The sequence below is a fragment of the Sylvia atricapilla genome, chromosome 3, assembly GCF_009819655.1.
Source record: "Sylvia atricapilla isolate bSylAtr1 chromosome 3, bSylAtr1.pri, whole genome shotgun sequence".
Lineage (NCBI taxonomy): Eukaryota > Metazoa > Chordata > Aves > Passeriformes > Sylviidae > Sylvia > Sylvia atricapilla.
In genome coordinates, this window is record NC_089142.1 from 47384724 (window position 1) to 47400463 (window position 15740).

Below are 15740 nucleotides of genomic sequence, written 5' to 3' on the forward strand. Positions count from 1 at the left end.
TGCTGCATTCCTATACATTTCCCTGCAGCGTCCCAACATCCAAGCCTTGATAGCTGCAATGCTGTGAGGATGCTGCAGCCTCTCCTGCTTGTAAATGTCTCCCAGGTTGCAACTTTGAAAAGACAAACTCATTTGACTGACAACTTCTTCCTCTGTTCAGGATAACCATTTTCTTCCATCAAAGCCTTCCCTTGCCAGCTAACAGGAGTAATGGAGCTGAGACCTCTGCTGTGACTCAGAGTGCTTTGAGCTGTACCAACCATCTGCCTTACAGGAAGGCAGATCTGTTTCAAATTCCCATAGAAGAACAATACTATTATTACTGCTAATTAATAGTAGGCAAGGACACAAGCCCATTCCAGATCAAATTAAGTTCCAATCAAAAAAGTCAGCTGTGATTTCTAATTGATTGCATTTTAAAATCAATCAGTTGAGTTGTACATGTCTTTTTTCAGAAGATTCAACAGCTTACTGATGCTTGTCTTTTTAAGGGGACTGAGATTCAAGCAGAACTGAGAAGGTTTCTTTTTTTAAAAGTGGAATTGACTTTTTAAATGGAAGATCTATTTTAATTAAAATTTTACAGTGAGATTTGTCAAGCTCATGTTCCTCTGGAAGTTTATTATGAAGCTATGTGGAAAGAAAGATGCTCTTTGTATTTATTCTCTCCCAAAAGGCCAGATGAAGTTAAAATGAACCTCTGTGCCTGCTAGCACATACAGACCCCATGGGCCTCCTAAATTCCTGCTCAGCCAAGGCTGCTTCACACCAAGAAAGGAAAATATCATCACCTCTCTTCATGATGGCAGATTAAATTTTCCCTGGTTCCCTCTCTTTGAGAATCAGGCTCCAACGCAACATTTATGGGTGCTAAAGAGCCAAGAGGTTTGGTGAAGTTTTAAACCAATAACATCAGCACTCCAGCCAAATGGGGCATGATACAGTTGAATTTGTTCACTCTCATCCCTTCTGTGTGTTATATTAATAGCTTAATTTAGTCCTTCTAGCTTTCCTCTCCTCCAGCTTTCAGGGAATTGTTGTTGAATAGCAGTTACCTTCAATTGGCCATGAACATTCAGAATTAGGAGGAGGAGAATTCTGTGAAGCACCTTGATTCAGAGTGACATTTAAACTCTTAGGAAGTAACAACAATGTAACTAATGATATTGGAGTTAAATCTTTGATGCCAAAAAAAAATCTAAGTCTCCAAATTCCCGGACTCTGCATAGATTATGATTGTATTTCAGTAAGAGGTTGGTAAGGAAAAATATAATGTGGACTAAGCACTCTGTATTATGAGTGATGAATGAAGGAATCCTAAATAATGACGATTATGGATCAGAGGAAGCCAATACCATATGACATACAACAGCAATTCAGGTAAACATGTCGCTGAGTGAGCCTTTGGAAAGAAAGGTCAGTGTTGAGTCAATCATTTATCAATATGGAATAATCATAAAAATTATGAGGTTCAGTATCAGAACACAAAGATTTTGGTTAAAGACACATTATATTAGTAAAGAAGCCCCAAACAAACAAGTCTACACTTCATTGAGACTGAAAAATCAAATTTATGTCTTGGGCAGAACCAATATCAAACCCTTTGGGACTTAGCTAATGGAAAGAATGTCTTACACTGGTATGTACAACAACGAAGAGGTCACATTACCTGGGACCCTGGACAGATGTCTCTGTCTACAGTGTACATTATATTCTCCTATCACTACTCTTCACGTTGCCAAAGCACAGTTAAAGTTGCTGGAGCATCGATGTATGCTTCCTTCTCGTTATTTCCTTCTAAATAAGAGGAAGGACAGAAACTGGCTTTGGTGTGTTGTGTTACAGTGTTCCCTAACCAGGTGACCTCTCTCTGCTGTGAGTTGAAGACCATGCTCCTGAGGGACACTACAGTGCAGACACTCTGTAACTTCAGTGCAGCCCTGAGACTCACCGTCCAGAACGTGATTTCCCCCTCTGAAGAACATACCTGTCAGTCAATAACTGCTCTCCTCAACCCTTGCTTTTAGGAGAAGTGGAAAACTCATTATATTCTTCGTGCACTCTCTCTGTTTTCTTTAACTAAATCATATTTGCCACTGTAAAAGACCTATTGATTAATTTAATAGATCTTGTGCTCTTTCTACAGATTATCACCTTACTTTTTATCTTACTTTTTGGTGCAATCTTCACTTCAGTCTATTTAAGCACTCTAAAAGCTTTATAGTATTTTTAAACTCTAAATTCTTTTGTCTCTTAGGTATCACCCTGGGCAGGGGTGAAATCACACAAGCACTCAGCAACTACCAGCCACAAACAGGGCCCTTCCCCCCTAGAGTGGTGTCTGGTGCAAAGATGACAAGTGCCAAAAGCACTTGTCACTCAGAAAGCTGACATCAGGATTGCTGGGCTAAAAGTTGACTCGAAACCCCAGCGGGGATGAATAGGAATACATAAAATTTTCTTCTTTTTATAGCAGAAAAATTTTTGACTCCTCAGCTCTCATCTCTACTTTGGCTAGAGCCTTAGGAAGTCAGTCTGGATGTGAAGCTGCAATAAAACCTGAGCACTTCAGCAGAGGCAAGAGGAAGACAACTAATATACCAGTGTGATAATGTGGTGAGTGCAGTGTCGAGGTAGTAAAAACAGGAAGCAATGCTTAATGATACAAGTATCCCCTCAGTTAGTGCCCTAAATGTCAAAAACCTCAATAAACAATTTTATAGAGAGAGAAATCTTGCTTCAGAGCCACATTCTAGAAAGTCACTTTCCTCCAGATATTAGTCTTAAACCATGACCTCGCAATGTGCACTGTTCCCATTGAACTGAATATTTCAGCTTTCTCGCAAATTTCCCATCTGCATAGAGCAATTTGTTTGTTGATGTTTCGACATGATTGACATAATTCCACAATCTGGCTTATTAGCCTGCTTTGTAACTATGTAGAACGCTGACAATGATTATCCCAGTTGACTGAGAACATGCTTCCTGTGGCACAGTAAACAAACGTAGCAAAGGAAGCTTTTTGCAAATGATTGCTCCAACCCCCTAATGAGACTGCTAACTTATTTCATCAGGGTTGCACTACACTGAGCGTCTTAATGAATCCTCAAGTCACAAAGCTCTGTTTCCTGAGCCTGAGGTACAGCAGTTAGAATTGTAAGCCCATGGACTTTTCTCCTGTCTTTAGCTGCATGCTGCATTATAATGAACCTATTTATTATACCGCCTGCAAAAAGACATTTCTTTGGGGGAAAAAAAAAAAAAATTCGGACACTTAGTTTCAAAACCTACCAAACTCCTTAGAGGAGTGCTTCTTCCTATAAATCAGTGCCTCTTAATGGAAAGAACATGATGAAAGAATGAGTAATGGTAGGTAAAAAAATAGGGATAAATCAACCTGATCATTAACCCGCTTGCACAGTAAATTCTCTGTGATCTGAAGGCCAGGATTTAAGACAGTTCCTCTAAATCAAAGGATTCTTATGAATCCTGTTCTGCAGCTTCTTTTTATAAGTTATGTTTGGGTAGTCAATGACCATGTGTAGGGGAGGTTTCTCAGGTGTTCATAAATATCAACACTGATTTATTTGGAGAAAATAACACATGGTGTTCCCTGGGGGAAAAATCATTACTTTAGTTTTGGTGCATCTAATTACAATAGGTCTATCATCCTCACCATCTCCCGTAACTATCCAGGGAATTGGCAGAGTTTAACAATGAAGAAGAGTGTGCTCCAGTGTCCAATTAAGGTTCTCTTTGAGGATTAATAAATCATGTCTCATCAGCCCCACTGACCCAGAGGTGTTAATCTTCACCTTATCACTCTAATCTTAAAGCAAAATTCTGCAGATCAAGAGCAGCAGAATGGTTGCGTTAATTGTTCCATTAGGCCTGATGAAGTCTTTATACCCATATCTGATAATACACTATTCCCTAAGCGTGTTTAGATGCTCTATTACAGGGCAGAAAACAAACAGCAAAAACAACTGCCACAGCTATTTGGAATAGGTGACCAGCAGCTTGAGCTGCATGCTCAGCTCTTCTGCTATAACTGAGCTGCAATCACATACTGGAACAGGGCCCTGAGAAATGAGAAACAGCCAAGTGAGGTTTTAGCACATCTAAATGCAGTTGCAAAAGGAAACAAATTATGTAGTCAATAATGGAAAGAAGACTTAACAGTTATCTGCCCTGTAAACAACATCCTTGATTAGAAGACATAAAAAATACTGTTTTATTTAAGGGCAGGGATCCAGATATTTCACTGCAAAGAGTTTTTCTCACTGACAAGTCTACAGTAATCATGGAGAGTGTGGCAAATTGAGTTAAAATGTGCTCCTAAGCACTACAATAAATTAGAAATTGCATTTTAACTTGTTTCCAGCCTACATTTATTTGGTCTTGTTTCTAAGTAATCAGACAGGTTAAATTCCTTTGTCACAAACACTCACAAAAATTACTGAGCTTACATTAAAAATCCATTTCATAAACCATTACTTTTCAAACAGTTCCTTCTCCTGATCTGAGTTAGGCAGGAAAGGAAATGTCAATTGATGTCTTTCAGGGTCACATACTTCTGTGCCACTGAACAAAGAGGGAGAGAGATGGGATCAAAGCCAGAATAATTTCATGGGGTGGGGAGAGGAAAAAAGAAGGAGGGATGGATTTCTAAAGGCGTTTGAATGTATGATCGATATTCCTATTCACACAATATTTGCTTCCGTATATCTGTCTCCTCTTCTAAACAAAACATAAGACTTTCCTTTCCCTCTCCCCACTCTGTCCTGAAGCAATGGGACCCAGACTCTTCCTTCTTCCAGATACATGACTAAGGAGTTCGTGTTAAATTCAAGAGGACAGAAGCATCTCCTTGAAAGTGTTAAAGAAGGTTAAAGTGTTGGGTTAGAGAGAGGAAAATGAGTAATATTCTTTTCCCCTTTTTCTCTTTTCTCCAAAATGTGAGTCACATATGTTATTTTCTGAAACTCATGCAAAGACTCTTCTTTTACACTCTGAATTTACCCCTGAATGTTTCACCTGAAGAAACAAAGAAAACATTAAACAACAGGTTTATTTATATTGTTTGTCACAGAGATTTCTCAGAGAAAACGGACAGCTACTACTTCATCCATACTATTACTCCCTCTTTTTTTTGCATGTTGGAGATATTTCAAAAAGATTCATCCAAAAATAAAACACAGATAAGCTATTACCAGGTCTACCCTCTGTATCCTGTGCTGAGAAATGGAACATATCATTATACTGACTTCAAAGCGTTTAATCTGTAAAAAAGGCAAGTGACTTACACATAAAAGTGTACATCTTATAAAGCCCCTAGATGGGATCATTTAAATGATTAATTTAACCAATAGTTTCGAGATAAATTGATTTGCCTCTTTTCCCCTACTTATCATCCTCTATCCCGTTAAACAATTTAGCGTTTAACAAAATACTACCAGACACAGAGCATTCCCAAGGTCACTCTACTAACCCTCCTTCAAGACTTCCATTGAAATCCTCCTCTAGTATAAGTCTATGAACAAAACAAAATTAATCCTCCCTTGCCCTCCAGCCTAAGAGGATTCAAGCTCACATATCTCACCTCCCACGAGAATTGCAACCTCTTCATCTGTGTGCTGGCGTCTTTATGTATGCACATGCATATGCCAGTACCCAGAAAAGAGAGATGGACAGAGCGCTTTGTGCTGCTCCTGAGAAAGCCCTTTTGTTTTACATTAAATAATTTAGAATTCCTTGGACCAGAGAGCAGGACAGAACACAACCATAGGGCAGCAATTAGGGCACTCAGCTGGGAAAGAGGACTGTTTTCTGCTCTTGGCTTCGAAGACTACTTTCTATTTAAACCAGTGACTGCTCTGAGTTCTCTCTGCCCTGCCTGGTGAAGCATGTGAGCCCTCACCTTACAGGTGACTGGTTAGGTGAGCCAGCAGGACTCCCAGGAAAAGAGATACTCCCTTTTTGGCTGCAGCTTTGCTGCATTGGGGCAGCTTCTGGTACTGAGTGTCTGTTAGGTCATCATGTCGTCAGGTTGCTGTCTTGACAAATACCCCAAAAAGCCAAATAACATCTCAGAAAGCTCAGGCAGAACTCAGCTACAATGGTTGCTTTTATGTTCCACTAGTGTTAGATTGGCTTCTGTTCCCATGGGTTGGAGGAGATGCCAGAACTGTGACAGTGCTTGCCTTTGGGCAAGCTTAAAGAAGAGTGGTGACACCTCAGGTGAGTCCTAGCACAAACCAAATATCCCCAGTTCCTAAAGCTGAATTCTCAAACAAGGCAACTCTCTACCCATTTTTCTAGTCATGGTGGTTCGAAGAGGTGTCTTCAGAACATGTCTAAGGCTATGGTTAATCACTGCCAAAAAGGAGGTCACTCAGCTACATTATCAAGATTCGAGTCCTTGCTCCAGAACAAATAATTAAGCCTCTATTCACACTGGGTGAATGAGTGAATGAAAGAAATGTCAAGGAAAAATATGAAATAACATTCTGTCTGATTCATAAAATACAGAAAGAAGGCTTGGCACCAATCTGTAGAGGCAGGGTTTACAGTCAAGGATGTCAAGAGAAAGAAGATGTTTGTCTGGACAGAAGCAGATGCTTCTTTCCCAATAATTTCTTATTTGTTCAGGTGGTTCCTGCACAATTCCAAGGTGGAGCACCACACCAGGGAGCTGGGAGTCCAGGAGATGATAGCTAAATCCTCTGCATGTCAGTATCTATCTTCCAAATTCCAGAGCACCTAAGAGAATTTAACTTACAACCTCTCTCCTGTTTAACTCCTAAGATGTACAGAAGCAGGTGTTTCCAAATTTGGCTGAAGACACTAGTATTCAGTTGTTGTGCGAGCAGAAAAGTGTGAGACAGCACTGGAAGTTGTGGTGTTGACAAAATAATATCACTTTTCACAGAGAACATTATTGTGAGACAAGTAAAATGTTTGGAAAGTAGTTAACGCCAGATTGCTCCCATTCATACATTTTTAAAATAGATTGATAAAATGCATCCATTTTGTGAGCCTTTTGCCCTTCATATTTCTTGTTAGTTTCTTCTATTGAGGAATTCAACTGAGTGACTATCTCTGCACATTATGTTCAGAACAGAGCAAAGCAGTGGAATAGTTTTATATCTTCTGTCTCCGTCTGCCTGAATTTTAATAATAATAAATCTGAATGGTTATATCACAAAATTAAAAGCAAGCTGCCTGGCAAAGCAGGCAGAATGCATGAAAAACATCAGTATTGCCTTATTTTCCAGATCTGTGACAAATTATATCTAGCTTATAGAGAAGATGTTATTACCCTGGTATTTCTTAAAAAAAAAAAAAAAAAAATTTACTAGATTATTGTTCTCATTCTGTTTGCCAACAAAATGTTAAAAAAATTAAAAAAGGCAAATAAAAAGATCAAAAACCTGTCTGAGATGATGAAAAATAAAGTCTGAGCCATGTGCATATTTCTCACTGAACCACTTTCAGTTCATCAGCCCAGGCATCCACTTTTAACATTTATAACAGTTGCAGCCTTCAACAGAAGTCCAAATTCAATTTGCTGAAGTCTTAAAAATTAAATTCTATTTTAATCAGCTGAACCTCATGAAACTGATAGGAGTATTTGCACACACTTAAATATGTTTGGAGTTGCACTTTTGATTTGCCACTAGTTAGTTTGGGGCACCTTTTTCTGTCAGTAGATGGAAGACTGCCTTTTTGCTTCTGTGATACTTAATCTAATTTTTCTCCAAGTTAGAATTTAATTTCTCTCTTTATTTATTTTTAGTTTGAAATAGGTCTTTTATCATCCCAGGAAGACTATAGCTGAGGTGACGATTTCCTGTGGGTATATAAAGAGGCAAATAGAGATGGATGAATGAAGAGAAGAGAGCCACTTCCATAAATGAGGCATGTTTCTTCTGGAAAAAGAAAAGCTAGGAGCTGTGTAAGAATCCAAAACCCTTAAAAGTGCCAACGAAGTAAAAAATACCTCACAAGTCTGACTCCACACTAAATATGAGCCTCCCTTGTGGATAGCTGTTCATTCTTAGAAGATCAGAGCTGCAATGGGCTGTCTGCCACATCCTGTTGTCACCTCTAATTGAGGTGTAAGCAATTAGTTGCCAGATTCTGTGGCACAGATTGAAAAAAGATTATCTTGGCTACAGAGAAGGAGCTTTTGTTAAAGACCTGGAAGAATATGACTTGCTAAGAGTTAACAAGGTCGAAATTTTACTTAAAAGAGCCTGGTTGCGGTTTCTAATCTAATAGAAAAAGCTATGGCATTGATTTTGAGCACAGCAGTTATTACAGTTTGCATCTGATTCTTCAGGGAAGAAAACATAGGCAACTGCTGGCTGAATTTTCTTAAACTGTTTTGTATATCCCTCACTAAGCACGGTGTGAAGTCCACAAATAATATATGTGGATTACCCTTCAGGGATCACCCATTTCTCTTCTGCTAGCCTTTACTTGAAAGGGAGACTCTTGTAGGTCTATTATCTGCAAACAGCCTCTTTCTAAAGGGAAACTCCTGCCAGGTTTCCCCCAGCTGAGTGCACACCCCTCTAGGGACAACAGGATTCCCTTTCTATCCTTTCCTTGTCCTTGCCTCTCGCTGAGTGTAATTTATATGGCTACATAAATCTATTGCAAGTAAAGATTTAAAAACAAAAATTTGGTCTACTATGCAAGTATTAGACTGCAAGCTCAGCCTGGCAAATTTATCTTCTCTAAGATTTGATTTCTTCTCTGTCATTTATTTTTCTTCATCTAACATTTTTCTCAAAAAAACAAGTTTTGTCAACATAGCTGGTCTCAGCATGCTGTCTATATTACCTCAGTAAAAGAAGTAAATTTCATGTCTGGACATATGTAGTCCTGTGGAAAAGGATCTTACTTCACTTACTGACAAGCCTAGTGGTATAGCTAACAGCATTTCCCAAATGGGGTTGCCTTGCTTTAAAAAAAAGAGAAGAAGAAAAAGAAAAAAAAAATCAATATTGACTCTTGACACATTTTCATTTACATCACTGCATGGCTTTCAGACTGGGCACAAATCAATAAGCAGCTTTTAACACTGCTCAACTAGTTTGTTCTATGTAAAAGAAGAGAGATTTGCCTCAAGTGGCTTGTTTTTCCCCTTTGGGCTCCAGGCAGACTCTCCACCATTAACAGTGTGTGATTCTCTGAAATGAAGTTGAATTTATTTGACTGCTCTTTCTGTGACTGATCAGAGCAGCTTGAACTGTAATATTAATCACACAACATTTTCTTCATCACTACTTACAGTCAATTGACTTTGTACTTAGTGAAAGCGTCTCAAGCAGCCAACTCAATGTACCAAAGGGCAAGAAGTCAATAGGAGGAAGAAAGATTTAATTTCAAAACACACAGAGCACAGCCTGTGGAGCCACTGACACACACGTATCAGGCACTTTATACACCACAGGTGTGATGCTGTAGCATGTTTTTATTTGCATGATGAAGGCACCATCATCATCTTTTGTTCAATAGGCCCCCTCAGCTATCGGCAGCTTTTCCTTCAATCTCAGGGTTACATGGAAGGTGTAGGGGGACCAAGCAGTTTCCTCAAATTGCAGTGGGTCCAGCTATTATTTAGCTTCAATTTAACTGCCCATATATTTCACCAGAGAACTGACCCATGAAGCAGGCACCTCCTTGCCTCAGATAAACTGGTGACTGTTACTCAGATGCCAGTCATATGTCATGTTAATAATGCTATTCATATGCTTAAAAAATACCAATTTGCCTAAGGCACCATTAATGCCATTTTAATTGGCACTTGCTTACAGTGGGCCTTCTAAATCCACATCATCACATATTGATTTTTGAATATAGAAGAGAGGGAGTACAGATGCCCAGGAGGTACAACATTATCAGTTTTGTTTCCTTGAGTCTCAGCTCACCACCTCAGAGAATTTTTAGCTCATGAAGCCTCCACAGAAGTTTTCACACCAAAGAAGTGCACACAACATTGAAAACAAGAGCCTGGAGGATTCATTTATTGGATGTGATTCCTTAGAAATGTTCTTTGTTAGAAGCAGACACTGTGTGAAGTCCAATATGCCATAAAATGGGCAATCATGTCTTTTCTATTGCACATTTTAGACACGCATGATCAGAGTCTTCCCACTTGTGTAAAGCATCTCGTTGACTGCCTTCATTGCTTTCATGGGGATTCTCCCTAAATAAAATGGATTCCTCAGTAGTGTGGAACTGATGTAACACCGAGCAAAATGTTGTCTCCCTTCTCTGGGCTTTTCTGAATTAGATCTCTAATTTTCTACACACATAGATACATGTAATATTAAAATAATGTATAGTAAATGAGTATATGCTCATACATAAAAATGTTTGCTACCACTTTATTAAGCAAAAACATTGGTTTCTTTTTTATAACTGAATTGAATTTCATTCAAGACTGTTTTAAGTGGATAAAACTAGTATAATTTGGATGAAACCACACTGAGAATATTTTAGATTGATTTTGCTGGTTATTAATTTTTCAAAATTTCCCAGGTCCACACCTATATGAAACAGCTGTCATCTTGGATGTAGAAATCAATTTTGATTAAAATATCCAAGTTTTCTTGACACTTGTCTTTTACTAGTTTAGTGTTACAGGACAATATGTATTTTCCAGTAGAGTAGAGTCATAGTCAGAATAAAAAAGGACTTTCAAGGACATTCAGAAAGATAAGTCAAATATGACAAGACTTTAAAACTGCATTCTTATTCTTCTGGGAGGGGATTCAAATCAAACCAGTGAACAAAAAACCAAAATTAACTCTTTATTCAAATACATCCAAACATTAATCTGGAAATCAGTTCTGTATGCTACCAATTATACATAACTCTTTAACCCTCAGCTCCTGATGCAAATACAGCAAACACTGGTTCTCAACTTTATCCTCTGCCATTTGTGAAATATTAGGCAAAACTAAATTAATTGCTCAATTAGGAAGCATAAAATTGTATTTCTTGTGGAACGGATCCATTTCATTACGGTTCGTACTCCATGTACCAGTACCAGATACATAAGGCTTGTATCACTACTCACCAAAAAACACATTAAATGCCAAGTCCACAAGCACGCTGCAGCTGATCTATACTGCTCCACCAGTGGGAATTGAGGTAAATTACCCTGCATGGTGTGATGGGCTGTCGCTCAGAGTCTCTGAACGAGGGCGGTGCACAGCCAGAGCAGCCAGCTCGGTGGAGCAGCAGGAGGGTGAAGGATCAGGGCAGGACTGCTGGGAAGTCAGCTCTGTCCCTATCAGATGACAAACAGTAGACACAGCAGAAAAGCTGCAGCCAGGCTGCCCAGCTGCCCCTACATCTCTTCTAAAATTTACTGGCTACTTAGCTGAAAAATGTGAGCAGTACCTTCATCCCCAAGCTCATAGCAGATATAAAATTTCACACCTATCATAAGGATACTTGCAGCTCCTGATTTCTTTTGTACATCTCTGATACTATGTACTTTCAAAATTTATTCTGAATACCAACTACACCAAGTAAAAATGGTCACTAGCAGTTCAAATAATCATAAAAATCTGAGGTCTAAGAGGAAAGGTCACTTGAATAACCTTAAATCTGATTTTCCTGTCAATTAAATAGGCTCATCCTAATTATTGAGACTACCACTGAAGATTTTTCACCAGGATAAAGGACCTCACCATTATCATTTCCCCATTGTATAGAGGCACAGGTGGAAGGGAGATAGAGTTGAAGCATCTTGTCTAAGTTCATCCATCAGACCAATGACCAAGAGATCACAGAGCCAGCTATGCCTCATTTTCCACCAGATCTGTGAGAAAATCCCTAACTCTGGAGCTGAAGGATCACTGGGGAGAGCTGAGGGAAGTGATAGATCCATGGAGCTCTGTGTAGAGGATAGAGAGAAACTAGACTTGCCTTCGTGAATCTTGCAGCTCTGTTGGATTAAGAAGAGCATGACAGACGGTGTTTCAGCTCTGACTGTTCCAGTTTAGCCGTATAGTCTGGCAGAGATAATGCTAGGCAGGGTTTCAGTGGCCTTGGGGTGAAAATAAATTGTTCTAAACTTCCTGTAACACAGCCTAGCACTCCCTCCCAGAGACCACACCACTGAAGTGTAGCATACGCTTAAGTGGACAGTCAGAGTTCAAACATATGCAGTCACGCTGGTATTTCACAAAGGACTCCATTTGGAATGAAAAAGAACATGAGTATAAGGCCATGGGAATTTTTCACCATCTGTGATAATAACTCAGAAAAAGCTTGGCACACAATCTGCAAAAGATAATTCTCTTTTGGGGATGCAATTCCAGGATTTACTTCCAGGATTCAAATATTACATTTTTTTAACACCTTATGGTCATTCATGGAGGCAAATGATTTCTGTGCATGGCACAACTCCTTGAATGAGTTGCTAATTGGTGTAAAACATTTGCATAAGGGTATTTGGTCCAATACTTGCAAAAGACCAGACGTAATTCCATACTTAGGCTGATTTCCAATACAATATTCCACTGTAGGTTGTCCAGTTCTCTCATACCACATTTTCTGAAATCAGAGATTAAGGGCTGATACGACACAAAAGAAATTTCATCAGTTGGTTTTCTGAGTAATTTTTTACACCTGTTTATATGCACAAAAGTTTCATAGCTGTTAAACAACAAATCTTTGCAGATGTACATGAATTAGGATTATCAAAATTACATTATTAATAATCCCAGAAACAGCCATTAGGAACAAGGATATTGAAATGAATGAAATGTCAGAAATTCCCTTTTTTTGACACAGTCTGTCATTTGTTAAGAAAGTTATGCTGTTTAAAATGTTATGCCAGTTGTAACCTGTCTGTTAAGAAAGTTATGCTGTTTGTACCAAAATTTGTACCCTCAAAACCTTATTCCAAGTTGTATACCCCCTCTAAAACCTCGGGTTCCCTTCCCCTTCCGTCGGGCTAGACTGTCACCATTCCCACCGGCTCCTCGAACTGCTGGCCCCACCTAATAGGAAAATCCAAGGACTTCCATGGTGCACCGCTCCAAACCGAAGTTCAGTTGCCGGCAAGCGGACCCAAAAGCCGGGACCCAGCACAAAATCCAGATAAAAGGGAGACACTACAACACCGAGAAGACCCTCAGCTACCTAAGGACTGAATTCTGCTTCTGCCGCCTCGCCATAACCACAAAGAGACTGGGAAGAAGTGACGCCCCTAGACCACATGAGCCCAGTTGAGTTCCTGGGGATTCCCGCGAGGCCGGAACTCCCGACTCTGCTGCGGCGAGAGCAGAAGGTCCGACTGACACCTGATCCTCAGCGGCGACAGAAGCGAGAGCGGCGACAGGAGCAGCGGCGGCGCAGGCGACCCCTCGAGTTCCCCCTTGAAAGAGCTGACTAATAAAGGCCTTTCAAAGGAGCAGGTCTCCTGGCCCATTTATAACAGATATTATCAGACTAAACCAAACTGACAGCTTGCCTAGGTAGTGGTTGTCTTTCTGTGGTCAGGGTAGAGCTGTGTTCTGGGCAGGTTGGAAAATTCAGCCGAATTTTGGACCAGTGTCCAAAGTGCCAAATGAAACCCACCCCTGGTGCGTCATTCTTCCTGATGTCATTGTCCCTTCCTATGGTGTGCCAGACCCAGTCCTAACTCTGCTGCCTCTGGGTACACAGGGTCAGACCCTTTTTCTCAGGACTGTTCTTTCTCCCTGTACTGAGAGAATCTGAGCAAGTTACTCCTAAAAATTTCCATGGGAAACCAAAGCCTGCCAGCATTTTCCTTCTCCCTACATCTCCCTCTGCCTGGAACTGAGTGACAAAAAATTATTAAGAAACAACTTGATGAAATACGATCAAAACGTTCATTTGTTGATGAACCTGCTTAATGGCGAAATTAGTTCCCGACCCTCTCAGTCAGTGATTGGGTTGTGCTCAGGATATGGTACTTTCTGCTTTCATTATTTAAAATTTTAGTGTGAAATTTAATCCTATTCAGTTTGTCTCCTCAATCATTTCTTTTGACAGCAAGATCCATTGGCTAATCATTTATTCCTGAGTTGGTTGGGGCTTGCAACACAGTGGTTATTAATCAGGCCTGGCTTTATATTCATTAATGGTGAAATGCAACTGAAAAAGCATTCCCCTGCCTCAAGCAGACTAATTCCAGCACAATTGTGGATGTGGATTGAAATGAAACCCCCACAGAGCTGAGAAATTCTGGCTTCAGTGGGAACATCAGAGAACCCAGGACAAAACCCCTCTCATGATTCATTCTCTGCTTTGGCTTTGTCTGGAGTTTAGAATTACAACAACTTTGATGCTGAGACAATAGAATGCAAGGGCAATCAAGATACAGCTAGAAAAAATATTTGAGAACGTCCTCTTTTCCATTCTTTGCCATCATTAAACAAATCTCATATTTCAAATTTTGCGTTGTATTGGTGTTAGAGACTGGAACACTGTGTGAAGCCACGGGCACTTTAGGCAACACAGTTTTGTTGGCCTGGGTGTCCAGTTCTTGTCACTGGTGTCTGCCACTTGCTCCTCCCCAGCCAGGCTGGCAGAGCACCTGTGTGCAGGAGGCTGCCTATTTATATTTATAATCCTGGCACAGGCACACAGTGACAGGCAGGGCTACATGAGTGTTACAAGCAGGGGCATAAATAGGTAAGGACATGCAAAGGTACCATGAATATTGCACATCCTTTGTCTGCTGTGATATCTAAATCATTTGATCTCAAGTAAAACTGGAAAAGAAAAATAGTGATAACAAACATCTCAGCATATATACCCAGCAATGTAAACACTTATAAGCGAAACATATTGGGGTAATATTTAAACCTACTTTTATGCAGAAAGAGAGTTTTTAAAAGACACAATTAACTGAATTCTTATTGGTTTGCAACAATTAGAAGTCTAATGCTGATGAACATGTCTCTGTAGTATAGTGACAAAATTGCGATGGCACCTCTTCAGAGTCCAGGAACTAATATCAATAGCTTTATTTCTTTTATGCTTCTCAGGAGTATGAAATTAGGAGAACAATTTTCCTGCTACAAAGAGTACTAAGAATTACTGAGCACAATATTGCATCTTTATGCTGCTAAAAAACATTTTAAATAGCCCTCTGGAGACACTATTCAAGGGAGATGGATTTTCCACTAAAAGGTGCACATGCTTGCTTGTTTTACATAAGCATTTCTCCCAGTATATTCCCATAGCAGTCACATGCACAAGAACCTGTGTCCCTGGAGGTACAATTTCTTCATGCTAAAGGCTGATATTCCACCATGTTTTAGCACTACAAGGCAGAATGCACGTGGTGCCAAGAGGTGTTAAAGCCATGAAGGTTCATTCTTATTGCAGTATCCAACACTACATTGGGACTGCTAAATTAAGAAGTCCATAACCTGCTCTATAGCCTGCTCTCTGGCCCTAAAAGAAGTTTGCACCCCAAAGGGTAAATGCCCTTTAAAACAGGGTGACCACAGCTATTTTATTTACAACCTCCTGAACATGGCTGGAACATTGGCTTAGGGAATTCTAGGTGACATGAACTCAAGTGCAAGTCAGGGAGAATGCTCTCTGCTGGTGAACAACCACAGGACAGTGTTTTAGCCTCTACCCTGGCGCTGTCTTACCAGTGGGTGCAGCCCTTGGTACTTGTGATCTGGCAGAGGATTTAAAATGAGCTAAACGCCTTGGATCTGTACTGA

The 15740-nt window shown here is 39.9% G+C and overlaps 1 protein-coding gene across 2 annotated transcripts in view; it reads right to left on the reverse strand.

Annotated features, from left to right (window-relative positions):
- HS3ST5 (heparan sulfate-glucosamine 3-sulfotransferase 5) overlaps nt 1-15740 on the reverse strand; it is a 93141-nt gene that overhangs the window by 21369 nt on the left and 56032 nt on the right. The window contains exon 1 of one of the 2 annotated variants that reach the window (XM_066315279.1): nt 11096-11230. The exons of the other annotated variant lie outside the window; for it this stretch is intronic. The gene's annotated coding sequence lies outside the window, so the exon portion shown is untranslated. Of the gene's footprint in view, nt 1-11095; nt 11231-15740 lie in introns of those variants that run through there. 2 annotated transcript variants of the gene reach the window in all.